Source organism: Pinus tabuliformis, chromosome 3_2, assembly GCF_031772625.1.
Source record: "Pinus tabuliformis cultivar Carrire ecotype Pingquan chromosome 3_2, CPIR1, whole genome shotgun sequence".
NCBI lineage: Eukaryota > Viridiplantae > Streptophyta > Pinopsida > Pinales > Pinaceae > Pinus > Pinus tabuliformis.
Genome location: NC_142302.1, coordinates 483639230 through 483652065, shown reverse-complemented (window position 1 = coordinate 483652065; position 12836 = coordinate 483639230).

Below are 12836 nucleotides of genomic sequence, written 5' to 3'. Positions count from 1 at the left end.
ATGCGAGCTTTAAGTTCTATTCCATTGGAGTAGTCAAATGATTCCACTCATCCATGCAAAACTTGTTCAACATATCTCTAATCTGCTTCTTCTGAGAGAGGAATATAACTTTGGATGTTTAGTTACTTCAATAGCAAGATAGTAGTGAACATACCCCAAGGCTGTCATTTCAAAACCTTTCCTCAATTCCTTCTTTATGGAGGAAATATAGCTCTCATTGTTCCCTCTCATCAAAAGATCATCGACATACACCACAAGATATACAATTGATTTGCGAACTTTCTTGACAAACAAAGTTGCATAATCAAGATCATAATGTTTGAAGTTGAGTTTGAGAAGATGCTACATTAATTTCTTGTACCAGGTTCACGGTGCCTGCTTGAGGCCATACAAGGATTTTACAAGCTTGCATACTTTATGTTCTTGATCCTTCACAACAAATCCCTCTGGCTGGGACATAGAAACATTATCTTCCAAATTTCATTTCAAGAAATTAGTTTTTACATCCACTTGATGAACTTTCCAAATGTTCTGAGTTGCGAAGGTAAAGAGTGTCTGGATGGTAGCCCACTTTGTTGTGGGGGAAAAATTCTCCTCATATTCGACCCCTTCCTTTTGTGCAAAACCTTTTTCCACAAGCCTGACTTTATGCTTGTCAAGTGAGCCATCAACTTTATACTTATTCTTGTAGACTCACTTGCAACCTATTGGTTTGGTTCCCAATGGAGGATCAACTAGCTTCCAAGTGCCATTCTTTATCAAGGCATCATACTCCTTTTGCATCACTTCTTTCCATTGATCATGAAAAGTGGCTTCTTTGAAGGAAGTTGGTTCAAAATCTAAAGACACATCTAGTTCAAAATCATAAGAAACATCCATATCAATAGGTGAATAAGAATCATCCGCGTCACCTCCATTTTTCCTGGTTGAATCATGAAAAGTCTATTTGCTATGTTTTCCTAGAATAAAAGCATCACAATGCTTAAGTTTCCTAGGAATTGTAGGCAAACCAGTAACACCACTTTTCTTCAACAAGCGAAGGTTGTTTTAGTTCAAGTGTCCAAATCTAGCATGCCATAAAAGAATTCATGGAAATGTACCTTCATCATAATGAGAATTGTATGAGAAGTTATATGCACGAGCAGAGGTACCTTGCAGCTTCATAAGTCTTTCTTGTTATATCTCTGTCATGATAAGTGAGTGACTGATGCTTTTCTAACCTCAACCTTGCCATCAAACATATAAATGGAGTGTCCTTGCTAGGAAATGTGGACCAAAGACAACAAGTTTCTCCTCAGCTTCGAGAGGTACAACACATCATGCAGAAGAAAGTCTTGAAGACCAGGCAGTTTGAGCCTAATTATGCCAAGCCCAGATGGCTTGAGTTTTGACTTGTCTGCAAAGTATACTGCTCCATCAACATTTTCAGTAAATTCTTCAAAAAAATATCTTTTAAAAGTCATCTGGCAAGTCGCTCCTAAATCAAGCAACCAATCATTTTTCTAAGAAGCAAGTGAAGCATTAAACAAGTTTTCAGTTACTCCAATATTACAATGTGCCACAACATAGTGAGCGGATTCAGGTGCTTTACCTTTCCCTTTGTCATTGGTTTTACCTTTGGCTTCATTCCTTTCCTACTCAATTTTGTCCCAAGGCAACTTAGATGTGGATGCATCATGTCGATCTCTATTGCAACATATGCAATGAAGATCAAACTTTTCTCCTTGGAACTGTCTGCTCCTCTTGCCTCTAAAATTCCTTTTTCCTCTACCTATTTGTCCACCTCTTGCTCTAGAAGAATTGTGTGCATGATTCTTCTCTTTATGTGCAAGACACACAACTTCTTCAAAACACTAAGGAGTTGTCTTCTTCCCAAATTCCTTCTCTCTCTCAACAAAATTCTTCTCAAGGGAGTCAAAGGTAATATCCTTGAGGTTTCCACTTGCTTGCAATGACTCAAGATAATTTGAATAAGTGGGATATAGTGCCTTGACATAAGCTATGAGAGGAATCTCTATTTTAACACCAATGGTTTTGATATCATGCATAATAGGTCTTACTTCTGATGCTAAAGCAAGATGATCATCATTTTCAATTCAAGACTAACTAATTTAATCATCAATTGGACAACTTCAAGTTCAGAGTGTGAGTCATATAGTTCCTTCAACTTTTGTGAGGCTTCAAAAGAATTTGAAAATGGTGAAATATGGCGCCTCACCTCTTCATTTATAGATGCTACAATCAAGGCATAGGCCTTGCTATTATTGTTTTCCCAAAATGGCAATCTCCTTATCTGAAGTGGGGTTTGTAGGTTCATTATCTCCTTCTCCTATGAAAATTCCTTTCCACGACTCATTGAAAATGAGAGTGTATTTTATCTTCTGTGACCATTCAGGATAGTTCTCTTTTCTCAAGAGAACTACTCCAACAATAGATATCAATGAATGCATCAAAAAAATTGATTTAGGCTCAAAATACTTTCAAAATTTTTGATGTCTTTGTAAATGGATTGATTATTTTTTCAAAAAAAAAAAATTCATTTAAGACTATAAACCCTTAATATTCCTCCAAATTCCATGCAATTTTATACCTCCTTCAAACAAAATTCACCTCCTTTTAAAAAGTATACCACTCATACCTTTAAAAATAATACACCATTCACTTTATAATTTCTTTTAAAAAGGGACACAAGGCATATATAAATGTTCACTTATGAACCTTACGACCTTCAAAAAGGAATTATATGTATTCCAATAATGAACTCAACAAACTCGACATTCAACATAGAGATACCATCTCTAGCACTGCGAAGATCGATGATGCTTGAGATCTTGGGGGGAGGAGGCGTTAATATGGAATGGGGAGGAGGCGTTATACAGACCATCATTTTTATGCAACATACAATGAGGAATGAATATGATAGCGTAATATGAAATGCATATGTAAAAAAAAAATGGGAGTATGGGTAGTGTGGTATGGCAACGTTCAATGAGGATTAGGGACCGGTGGTAGAAGATTGTTATTGGAGTTGTGCTGATAATGCATCATATTATTTAGCGTGTGGTAAGCACCAGTATTGCAGCAATAATGCTGCAACTCCTGGGCTTCCTACTTTACTTTTATCAACTCGGTAGTTCGTAACAAACTTGGAAGCGACGGTGCTGTATGCACAAGTACTAGTTCTTGCTGTAGGCTGTCACTTGGTCAGCTGACACAAGATCACTAGGAGCTCAAACCAACTTCTATGGATTCTAGAAGAAGCTCTATATGTGATGAAAGAAGGGAAAGATTACTCTACAAAGGCTACTCTACTTGCAGAAAGGAAAAGAAGATTGAAATGTAAAGTAAACCTAGCAAACCCTACTTAACCAACTAATCCTACTTTTGCAGAAAGAGAGATGAAAAACCATGAAATGAATGCCATTACCTACTCAGGAAGTAAACAACATCTACTCAAGCTATTCCTAGAAGTAAATGAGCAAAAAGACATATTTTTTGATTTTTATGTGAAATTGCCATGCATGTAATTTATTTGATTGTGAATGTGACAACGATTAGGTGGCGATGGAGGGTGGTTTTGGGACTTGAGAAGATGTAGGATGGTGTGGATGGTCCTAGGAAGTCTCAGGTGGCCTTTTGGAGGCTTTTCCCCCAATCGGACTTCAAAAAGAACCCTGCAGGAAAATCTACAAGAGGTTGTAGGGGATCTACAAGAGGTCTACAAGAGGATGCCGAGAGCAGTTTTGAAGGTTTTGAAGGTGTGAGAGTGGGTGGAAAGGGTATCTGAAGGCTGGGATGATGTGTTCAGGCACCTAGGGGTCACGAAAGATTGCTAGGAGAGGAAAAGATGGTCGGGAAAGAGGAAGAAATCCTATGGAAAAACACAGAAAACTAAGGCAGATTTGAGGTGAACTTTGGGCGACCTGTAGGGCATAGATCAAGGAGAGAATGTGATGGCTGGTAGGCTGACTTGCTATGAGAAGAGATTTGCTACAAAAGGACCTTAAAATCAAACAAGGAGATCAAGCAAGCAAGGAAACTAAGTACATCAAAAAAACAGAATTTTGCATCGAGCTAATCTAGATTATGAGATATGAAAAGAAATACTAAAAAATGGTATAATGAGAGAAAACATGGAAGGAAACTTATTGCAGGACAAAAATGAGCATGGTGGAAGAGATCTAAAGTAAAGCATTAACCTTCTAACAAACTGCAAAACTAGAAATCCTATGGAGAAGACAAATCTGTGTTTTTTTGTGGCAGCAAGAGGGTCTTATCCTCTGTTCATGGTCGCAAAGGGAGGAAAGGAGGCCAAGGCTCTGTTGATGGCCTTTTTGTATCTTCTTTCTATCACTGTTCAACCTGCTATAGAAAACTCAAATGAAAACAACCTTCTAAATTACCAAAAGCATCCTGTTTCTTAACCAAGAAAGAAATTTATCTAACAGCAACTAATCCATAAACTGAAACAAAGCATATAAATACAAACAAGAGGAGCTTGGCTACTTGGATTGGGCCCTAACCTAAGAGCTTCAGTGCTCTGAGGTAACTCAGTGCTAGCTCAAAAAGGATCTCATCTTTATTATCAAAATAATGATAGGATTACATGAAACTGTCAACAAAAGTAAGCTCGAATTTGAGCAGAGCAATGCTGCAACAAAAAGTAAAAAAATTGACTAACTTCCTAGTGAGGCCCTAGGCCTTTCTACTTATACAGCTGAAGCTCCCAACAGCTTCCTTAAAATCAGGGAGGCTTGGCTTCCAAAACTCGAGATAAGCATAAGTTATCTTCCAGTTGCTCGACTGCCTCTTAGTGCATTGATTTGGTTGTTTGTGCTCTGAGCTGCATGAAGGAGAATTCAAAGTGGGGAGTCATAAATGAGGGGGATACCCTCCTATAAATCCTCTCCTTTGTCTACTTTGAATTATTGCTGCCAATTGTCCATTAAATCTTTGAATTTCTCTTCAAAATTCAACAAAAATCTGCATTAGACACATATTAGACTCCATGGTAACATAACCAACCCAACTCACTCCATAAGCATAAATATAATAAAAAAACATGCAATAAGCTAAGAGAATGGTTGATTAAAGTATGTTAGGAGGAAAAATGAGCCCATATAATTACCCATTTATGGGGCTCATCATCACCCCCCTACTGAAGGTGTTGCACATCCTTTGAGCAACTTAATCCATCTCCTCATCTTTGATGGCCCTGGTGGCCTCCCTGACATCCCATGCTTTTGATGTGAGATCCTCTTCTCTATCATGGAATCCTGCCTTTCTGTCCATCTCTTCCCACTGTTGTTGCTCTTCTTCCTCTTTTCTGCCTTCTAGCATTCCTAGCAGCGGTGAGGGACTCAATTTGAGGCCAATCCAATTGACCTTCAAATTTTGCATAGAGTTCTTGTACAGTGGCACTCTCCTTAATGCTTCTTTCATCCTTGTTGGGGAGTGATATTCCCTGATCTGCAAACTATGTGGTAGGGTGTTCCATCTCCTCATACAAGCATGAATACAGTCATCCCCAAGTAATCTTTCCATATCCTCAAAATGTGCAATGGCTTGAGCCTAACCATTGATATACTTAGGGGCAATTTGGGGATTATTTGTAAGTAGCTGGTGTGTGCTGATGAAAGCCATGGGATCTGATGGCTTCGCTCTGATCATTAAGGGCTCATTCTACTCCTTTATCATCAACTTTCTTATTTCTACTGCCCTTAACTCCTCATGAGTCATCCATGATGCCATGGCCATTAGTTGCAGGTCCCCTAGCCTAGCATTGGGGTCCCACAGATTCATGTCTGTGAGGGCCATGTTATGCAAATAGAATTATGCTATTTTTTCCTTGTCTTCTGATGAACTTTGGTCACATAGGTCCATAAATTGTCTGTAATCTTGAAAAGGCATTGTGCATCTTTGTGCCAAAGTCTTTATCTGAAACTGTAGCCATTGGTCCTTGAGGTATAATCCATAGGATTTTGTTGGTGTTCTACATTGCAGTGCCTCCATGGACCAGCTGGCCATGCATGCCAATTGTGTCTCTTTTTCTTGCAGTTGTCTTTTTAGCAATTCATTTTCTCTTTGAAGGTGAGTTCTTGTGATTACTTCTCTATGCCTGACAACACTTAGTTCTCTGCCCAATTCTTTGAGTTGATCCTCCATATGGCCAATATCCTCAACTCCCTTGGATTTGGCTATTTGCATCCACCTGTGGGTCCTTATTCTTTCTTTCTTCAACTCAAAGAAAAGTGGGATTGCAAATTTCTGTGGAATGATTCTTCCCCCTCAAGAAGATTGTAGTAAATGCCCAAACTAGGCTGGGGGTTGGGTTCTTGTGCCTCTGTTGCTTCCTCCTTCCCCTGTGACTGTCCTTCTAGTCTTTTTTTAAGTTTTTTGTTCTCCTGTAGAACAGTCTGTGCTTCCTGTAGGAATGTTTTTGAGTCCTATAGTTCTACTTTTTCCTTCCATGTGGGAGATCTAGGAGTCTCCCTTCCATAAGTGATAGGTGCCTTGGAAGGGGATTATTTCCCTTGGGCAGAGGGTGAATCTTCAATAACAATGGGCACTTTAGAAGAAGGCTGGGGTTTCCCTTGTTTGATCCTTGTGCTCTTCCTAGCCCTGAAATACATTGAGGTTTGCCTCTTCCTCTTTTGTTTTGGTTTAATTGGGGTGCTGAGGGCAGTGAGAGCAGCTGCTGCCTCTCTTTCTAGGGTCTCAGGAGACACTCGGTCTTTTCTGCCCCTTTTTCTCCTCCTTTTGTTTTGACTTCTTCTGTTTTTGTTTCCTCCTCCTCTAATTTGTTTTCTTCCTTCTCCCCTTCTTTTTCCTCAGTTTCTCCCCCTTCTCCCCCTTGCTGCTCCTCCTCCCCACTATCAGAAGGACTGATATCATATGTGATGGCCTTTTTGTCATCTTCTGCTATCATGTTTCGAAAAATCTCCCATGCTATGAGGATTGTGAAGGTATGGAGGGCTTCTTCCACTAACATTTTAATTAACCCATGGTGAGCCAGTTGATACGGATCTCCTGCCTTCAACTTAATGCTGGAGTCTATGAGGGATTGCAGGAGAAAATAGGGGATGCTGAGTTTCTGGGGTGTTGGAGTGTCCATGCCATATCTTAGCTCATGGAGAAGTCTAAAATGGTAGCCATAGACTATGCTATGCCTCCCTTCACAGGAAATATATTTGATGATTTGGTAACTGAATTCATCCCAAGGGTGGGGTATGCTTGTCCTTCTAATGCCATTTTTGTCTTCTACAGGATGTTCATTGTTTTGGAAGAAGTTCTTCTTGGCAGAGTGTCCAATTGGCTTTTCATATTTTCTCCAAGGTAATCCAAGAGGAAGGGTGGTAACCCTACTGATAAATTCTGGGGTGATTTCCATGGAGAGGCCTCTAAAAGTAACAGTGGCATGGGTCCTTGAGTGAGGGACTAAAGAAAGGGCAAATTCCTGAGCAACTTCTTCATCAAACCCTCGGAATTTCTCAAAAAATGGCATCCAATTTGCTCTGGTGAATATGGCTACTATCTGGGGATGTTCATGGAGCCTGGTTGAATTTGTGGGCTCCTTCCTCATGAATCCCCCTGTCATTTTTCTTATATCCCTTTTGAACACCAAATTATGGAGACAAGAATTTTGAAGAAAACAGGAAAACAAAGAAAAATTGTGTGTGTGTGTGTGTGTTTTTTATTTTTTATTTTTTATTTTTTTTGATATGTAATTCCTCCTCTTCTATGGACTCAATTCCTCCTTAAGATTATATAATTCCTTGCACATAAGGTGGGTATGCATAGAACCTACCTCCTCAAGCCAGAAATCGAGCAAAAACCCCATGTTTTCTCCTTAAAAACTGCTTACTGCCCCTCCTGTAGAATTACCTGTAGGTGCTCCTGTAGAACCTGTAAGTGCTCCTGTAGAATGTCGATAGCAGGAGGATGGATGAAAGCGATGGAGAATGATGGTTTCGAGGCTATGGTGGTGACAAAGAGCTTGCTGCAGCTAAGTGGACAAGGATGAAATGAAAGAAAAGGTGGTGAAGGAGTTTCGAGGAGGAGTACTTATTTCTTCTTTTAGATATTTCCAGTGAGGGGGTGAGTTGGCAAAAAATGTACATTGCCATATTTGGACCGTTGGTCCCCACTCGCCTTGTCATCATGCTTTCTTCCCGCAATCACCTCCCATCATTGCATCGGAGTTTGCAAACCCTCCACTACCTGTCCTTGGGATTTTTCTCTGAGTTTGACTACATGCACGTGTGGTGGCAACTCCGGATGAGCGCAATCAACTGGATGAGGGTGGCCAGTTAATTGGCCACCTTTTCTCGTTCAACCCTAACCATCTCATTCACTTATGCATATTTTTCAATTACACCAATGCAATAGAGGAGCGGGTTAGTCACTTACCCGTGAGTCAGATGTATGTGCTGTGAAGCATTTTGGATCCTTTTGATGCTGCATGCTTGTATTTCCTTTGCTGCATTCTTTCTGCTTTCTGATGTGTGGCTGGTTGTTTTGTGTAGGTATCCTTTGGCTGGATCTAGCTTCAGATGTCTCCTTCAATCCCATGGTTGCACTTCTTTTGCTGTTGTGGCTTGATTTTAATGGGATCAGCTACTACAAGAATTCCTACAGGAGCTCCTGTAGCTATTTCTCCCTTTAAAATTTTAGTTGATTTTTGTGCTGGGAGCGGTGAGGATGATGCCAGAGATGCTGATGGGGATGGAGAGGTACTTGGTAAGCTGCAGGTGAGATTTGAGGTGCTGCTCCCTTTATTTTTTATTCTTTTGTTTTTTTATAAAAACTGGTTTCTGTGTTTTCCTGTGACAGGAAGGGAAAAAATGATGATGATGAGGTGGTGCAGGTGTGGGATGGATGGCAAGGAGGGTGGATAGCTGTAGGAGGGTCTACATGCTCTTCATGAAACTTCCCAGCCCTTCACACTGCTTACTAGAACCATTTTTGGCTCTCTGTGATTTCTACAGAAGCCTCTTGTAGAAAACACAGGGCCTCTTGTAGAACACACAGTTCCTGAAAAAAGAACACAGTGGGGTGGAAGAAAGGTCATAAATGATGGAAAAAAGTGTGGAGGAGATGAAATAGGCTTTGTGGCATCTTCTCTTGCTCCCTATGGTCCTCCTGCAACCTGCAATGCACATTAAAATTCAATTTTCTTTTTCTTCTTTTCTCTGTTTTTTTTTTGAAAGACAACTAGGGTGCCTCAAGGAGGTTTTCACCCTGATTGCCTGCCCTGGGCGCCTCCAAGGGAGGTTTTCACCCAGGGATCTTATTCTCTTTTTATTTTCTCTCTTTTTTTTTTTGCATCACTGGGCCGCCTCAGAAGAGGTTTTCAACCCAATGATGGGACTCAAGTGCCTCATGGAGGTTTTCACTTGAGTCCTTATTATTTTTTCTTTTTTCTCTGTTTCTTCAGTGTGTGGAGGCTGAGACATGCCCCACTACCATCACTATTTTATTTAGATCTTCAATGAACTCTCGCTTGGAGAGGGGCTTCTTTTAAATTTTCAACCTATATCCATTAACAAGCATGGGGATGGCTTCCTCATCAATGGTCCTGATCAGATATGAACCATTGTCATTACATTTTTCCACAGTGTAGGTTCCCAGCCATCTTGTCCTCAGCTTGCGTTTGAAGTCTTTATACCTTAAGTCATAGAGCAGTGCCCAATCTCCCTCTTGGAATTGCTTCTCCTTGATATTTTTGTCATGCCATATCTTCCTGTAAAGCTGAACTACCTCTGTGTGGAGAAGGGCCTGCAATCTTTGTTCATCCAATCCATTGAGCTGGAGTAGTCTTTCCTTCTGTGCATGGCTAAGGTCTAGGTCTAGTTGAGCTACCATCCTTAGTGCATTGAATTCAAATTTTATTGACAACAAAGCCTTCTTCCCATAGACCAGTTCATAGGGTGTGAACCCTGTGGTGGTCTTCCATGTTGTGTTGTAGGCCCAGGTGGCCTCAACTAATCTATCCGCCCAATCTTTTCTGCTGCTGCTCACTACCTTGGTCAGAATTCCTTCCAAAGCTCTGTTAATGACTTCCACCTGTCCATTGGCTTGTGGATGGTAAGGGGTGGAAGTCGTGTGCTTGATGTTATGATGTGTGAGTAGGTCTTCAATCAAATTAGAAGTGAACTGATTGCCTTGATCTGTGACCAATTCTCTTGGATACCTGAACTTATAGAATATGTTTTCTCTCAAAAACTCAGCTACTTTTTCCTCTGTTGCTGCTTTGATTACTTTTGTTTCTGCCCATTTTGTCAGATAATTAGTGCACACAATGATGTATTGCTTCTGTTTTGAAGGAGGGTTGATAGGACCCACAAAGTCCATGCCCCACTTCTCAAATGGCTCAAAGGTCACTTGAGGTTGCATGGGCATCTCATCCTTTGGAGTAGGTTTCCCCATCCTTTGACACCAATCACATTGGCTGGTGTATCTCCTCACATCTTGATGAAGAGTGGGCCAATAGTAGCTTGCTTGCAATATTTTGAAGGTAGTCCTCTTTGCTGCAAAATGGCCTCCACAAGGCTCGTCATGACAGGTCAGGAGAATGTCAAAAACTTCCTCCTCCCTGACACATCTTCTCAAGATCTGATCTGGGCCAAGTTTGAAGAGATTGCTCCCAATCCAGGTGAAAGGGGCACTTTTCCTCACGATCTTGCTCTTCTCCTTTGAGGACAGGTGTGGTGGAAATTGTGCTGAAACCAAGTAGTTCACTATATCAGCAAACCATGGGGAGAGTACTGAGATAGCAAATAGGTGTTCATCTGGCATTTGATCATCCACCATTCCTTCTTCACCTGCAGGCAAATTTACTCTAGACAAAAAGTCAACAACAACATTTTATTTACCATGCTTATCAACAATAGTCAAATCAAACTGCTGTAGTAAAAGCAACCACCTAATAATGTGAGCATTTACATCCAGTTTGTTCATTAAATATCTAATTGCAGCATGATCAGTGTGCACAAAGGTTTGGTAGCCTGTGATATAATGTCTGAATTTGTTTAAGGAATGCACTACAGCTAGGAGTTCCTTCTCGGTTACTGTGTAGTTTAACTTTGCCTTTGACAAATTTTTGCTTATAAAGTATATGACATAAGGTAACTTTTCATCAATTTTTCCTAAGGCTGCTCCTATTGCTTTGTTCGAGGCATCTGTGTGAATGTGGAAAGGTAGGGCCCAGTTTGGGCCTCTCAAAATTGGGGCAGTCACAAGTTTGCTTTTCAAGGTATCTAGGGCTTCTTGACAGTTTTCAGACCATATGAACTCGACATCTTTTCCTAAAAGACCAAACAACGGAGAGGCTAACTTACTGAAATATTTAATGAATCTTCTGTAATATCCAGCTAAGCCTAGGAAACTTCTGACATCTCTCACCTTTTGAGGAGGTGGGACCCTTTGGATGATAGCAACTTTGTTGGGGTCCACCTGCAGTCCTTGTTGAGATATTGCATGACCTAGCACGATCCCTTCAGTCATAAAAAATTCACATTTTTCCAGGCTGAGGGGCAGGTTCATTTCAATACACTAGTCCAATACTTTTCCTAGGTTAGGTAAAGCTTCCTGAAAGTTAGAACCATAAGGATTGAAATCATCCATATATATTTCCACTACATCATGAACCAGTTCAGAAAATATACTCAATACTGCTCTCTCGAAAGTGGCTGGAGCGTTGCACAAACCAAAGGGAAGGACCCCATATGCAAAGGTACCCCAAGGATAAGTGAAAGTGGTCTTATCTTGGTCTTCCAGGCTGATTTGGATCTGATTGTATCCGTTAAACCCATCTAGGAAGGAGAAAAACTTTTTCCCTGCCAGACCATATAACACTTGATCTATGAAAGGCAAAGGAAAATGGTCATTTTTAGTGGCTTTGTTCAATTCTCGATAATCGACACAAATTCTCCACTTACCATTTTTCTTTGGCACTAGCACCAAAGGAGAGACCCATTCACTATTAGAGATGGGGTAGATGAATCCTGCATCAAGTAATTTTTGCAATTCTTCCTTAACAATATCTTTAAGGGCTGGATTCATCCTCCTTTGAGGCTGCCTGACTGGTTTGAAATCTTCCTTAATGTATATGTGATGAGTACATACTAAAGGGTGCACTCCCTTCATCTCCTTATAACTCCAAGTGAAGGCATCTAAATGTTTTCTCAATAAGCTGCATAGCTCCTTCTCCTGGGAAGTGGATAGGGATGGATTGATTTTCAAGGTTCTTTCTGGGCCGAACTCTATATTCTTAACACGGAGAGAGGTCGGGTTAGCCACACAGAGATCAGTTAAGGGATTGTTTTGGGTTTCTTTCACCATGTCCTCTAATGGCAAGGTACTGGGGGGTGGATTCTGAATTAAATTTTCAATGATATCATCCTCATCTTGCGGTTTCCCCCCATGGCAGTTTCTAATGCACAAAGTGGTGCAGAATAGACTTCATCCTCATCCTCCTCCTCCAACCAGAGAGGTAGATCATGTTCTAGCAAGGGTTGGGCAGGAGGGTATAGGACTAACTGTTTGGACATATGCCCATTCTTGATGGTCATGTTCCCAGCCCGACAGCTGATATAGGCATCGACAGTAGCCAACCAGGGTCTTCCCAGGATGAGAGGATACCCAGTGAGCTTTGCCTTCAGCTGGAGAACCAAGAAATCAACAAGGTACTCCCAAGAATCAATGGAGACCATCACATCTTCCACAATCCCCTCAGGGGTCACGGTGGAGCGGTCTGCTAGCTGCAGTACTGTCGTGGTCTTCCTCAAGGAGCCCTGGAGGTTGAGTTTGAGCATGGTATCCTTTGTCATCACATT